The sequence below is a fragment of the Carlito syrichta genome, unplaced genomic scaffold (assembly GCF_000164805.1).
Source record: "Carlito syrichta isolate Samal-C Ts95f unplaced genomic scaffold, Tarsius_syrichta-2.0.1 Scaffold305117, whole genome shotgun sequence".
NCBI lineage: Eukaryota > Metazoa > Chordata > Mammalia > Primates > Tarsiidae > Carlito > Carlito syrichta.
The window spans coordinates 99,505-102,692 of record NW_007249213.1 but is presented as its reverse complement, the minus strand read 5'-3'; the positions used below and the strand labels follow the sequence as shown (position 1 = coordinate 102,692).

Sequence of the window (3,188 nt, the reverse complement as noted above, 5' to 3'; positions counted from 1 at the left end):
TTTTTTTTTTGAGTTGGAGTCTTACTCTGTTACCCAGGCTGGAGTGCAGTGGCACGCTCATGGCCACCACAGTCTCAAGCTACTGGGTTCAGGTAATCCTTCCGTCTCAGCCTTCCAAGTAGCTGGAACCACAGGCGCGTGCCACCATGTCCAGTTAATTTTTAAATTAACTTGCCAAGTACCTCCGCCTCCCAAAGTACTGTTATTATAGGTGTGAGCCACCGTGCCGGGTTAGCAGGGTTTTCAATGGCAACAATGGCACGAACTGCAAGCAGAAGCTTCTCCCAGGTTCTCTACAGATTTATGATGTAGATGCCATCACTCTTTTTTTTAGTCGGAGTCTCACTCTGTCACCCAGGCTGGAGTACAGTGGCACGCTCACAGCCACTGCAGCCACTGGGCTCAGGGAACCTTCTGCCTCAGCCTTCCAAGTAGCTGGAACTACAGACATGCGCCACCACGCCTGGCTAATTTTTTGATTTATTGTAGAGATGAGGTCTTACCAAGTTGCCCAGGCTGGTCTCGATCCCCTGGGCTCAGACAATCCTCTCGCCTTGGCCTCCCAAAGTGCTGGGATTACAGGCTTGATCCACCGGGCTCGGCCTTAGCCCACTTCCTGGTTTCTTTCACAGGCTAGGCATATTGCTACCTCAGAGCCCTCGTGCTTGCAGTTCTCTCTGCCTGGAATGTTCTTCCCCAGCTATCCCCTAACCTGCCCATTCTTCACTTACATTTCACTTTCTTAGTGAGTCCTTTCCTAATCACAACATCTAAAATTACAATTCTCAGTTGGTCACAGTGGCTCATGCCTGTAATCCCAGCATGTTAGGAGGCCGAAGTGGGAGAATCACTTGAGTTCAGGAGTTCAAGGTCAGATTGGGCAACATAGCAAGATCTCATCTCGACAAAAAAATCAGAAAAATAAGCCAGATGTGGTGGTGCGCATCTGTAGTCCCAGCTTAGCCTCGCTCAGGAGACTGAGGTGGAAAGATCACCTGAGCCCAGGATGTGGAGTCTGCGGTGAGTCTTTATTATGTCACTGCACTCCAGCCTAAAATAAAATTACAAGGTCGGGCATGGTGACTCATACCTTGGGAGGCCGAGGCTAGAGGATTGTCTGAGCCCAGGAGTTCGAGATCAGCCTGGACAACTTGGTGAGACCTCATCTCTACAATTAAAAAAAAAAAAAATAGCTGGGTATGGTGGCACATGCCTGTGGTTTCAGCTACTTGGAAGGCTGAGGCAGAAGGATCGCTTGTGCCCAGCAGGTTGAGGCTGCGTTGGCCATGAATAGGCTACTGCACTCCAGCCTGGGCAACAGAGTGAGACTCTGACTCAAAAACAAACAAACAAACAAACAAATAAATAAATAAAATTATGATTCTCACGCTGCACTCCTCTTCTCTGCTTTTTTTCTCTAGAGCACTGTCTAACAAATGATATGTCTTATATAATGTCCATTGACTGTTTCTCCCACAAGAATGCATAACCCATAAGGACAGAGATCATTGTTTTGCTTGGAGCTATACTCTAGAACAGACATGGGCCCACAGTGTGTATTCTATAAATATGTGCTGATGAGTGAATGAAGTTCAGGGTCCCAGGCCTTTTGTGTCTGGGGAGTTTTATGGTTCCTGAAGTATTTGCTGTCCCTTTTATCCCGCCTGGGTCTGGGCCACCCTTTCTTCTGGGGGAGGCAGGACCAGGGCCCTGAATGTTCCCTTGGGGTCCGGAGATGCGTCTTGGTCCCCCTCAGCCCAGGGCGCTGATCTTTGTACTTTTCAACCTCCAGTCCCCTAGGACCCAACCTCCCAGGAAGTCTCCCTAGCCAAGACCCAGAGGAGTCTCAGGAAGCCAGCCTTCCCTTTGAAGAACTGAAGAGGGAGGAGCTGAGCCTCCGAACCCAAGCCTGGGGAGAGGTCACAGCGGGGAAGGGGAAGCTGGGACACTCTACCAGCTGTGCTGTCTCTGTTTTTTCCCCACCCCCTGCCTCCCTAGAAGCTTAGTTTGTGTGGGACATGAGCTCTCTTCCCCTAAATCCCAATGTGGCCCATTGTTGAGAGGGCAGCCAGGAAGAGACTGGAGGCTCAGATGCCCATATATGCCATTAGGCCATAATATATGCAGGCACAACCACAAATGCAAATGGACACAGGTTCATGCAGACACAGAAGTGTGCAAATCACATGGAAACCCCACCGACACTCTCAGACACAGATACGTTAGGAAGAGAGGAGGGGAATATCCTCACAGGCCACATGATCCCTGGAGCAGTGGGTTGGGAACAACCATCCAGCCTGTCCAACTAGTATCATACTATAACAGCTCTATGTTTTGGGGGCCTGAAGCTTATATAATTTGGGGAAGGAGAGAGTTTTGTAGGAAAAAAAGTTAAAATTAGATACCAAAAAATAATATTTAAAATGAAACTATAGATCACAACAACTTACAAACTTAAACTCACAAATACCACAAATGTCACAAAGTCCAGAAAAATAACTTAGAAGTGTTTGTATTAATTAGCTGCCGGCATACCTCTATACTTTCCAGACTAGTCACTGGCTCTGTATGTTTCAAATCTTGTTTCTCCTCTACCACCCATGTCCTAATAGTGTCAAGAGCCATTGGACACATTCATATCACGTGTGCCCTCTGGCGCTGCACCCTCACAGCATGAAGCCTGGTCACTGGGAAAAGGGGACAGGAGTATTCCTGGAAGCCATTCTACACCAGATAACTACGCTAACTTAACTATACATATGGAAGTGACTACAAATCACCTAAACATGTCCCATGAAACCATGAATCTTATGTCTATCCAACTCTCCTTCCCTGTAACTAGATCTCCAGAATGCCCACAGCCATTCCAACACGAGATGGGAGTGTGATGCAGTAGAAAGAGACTGGTCTTTACCACTTGAAGTGAAAATATCAAATGTCTGCAAATTGTACAGAAGACTATGGCCTTCCCAGGAGTCTGCGTAAGTGAAGTCCCCTGAACTTCATTAGTTTCATGGTGAATTGGCTTCTGCACTTGAAATTCTTGGTCCCACACTTCAAAAAGAATCTCAACCTGCCTAGAAATCCTATTCAACATGAATATCTCACAACTTCTTTCTCTTCAAAAGATCTGTAGCAGCTGGGCTCGGTGGCTCAGTCTGTAATCCTGTGCCTTTGGGAGGCTGAGG

General features: G+C 47.5%; 1 pseudogene; it reads right to left on the bottom strand.

Annotated features, from left to right (window-relative positions):
• LOC103263467 overlaps positions 1-2,260 on the bottom strand; it is a 2,942-nt pseudogene extending 682 nt beyond the window's left edge.
• Positions 2,261-3,188: the final 928 nt, after the last annotated feature.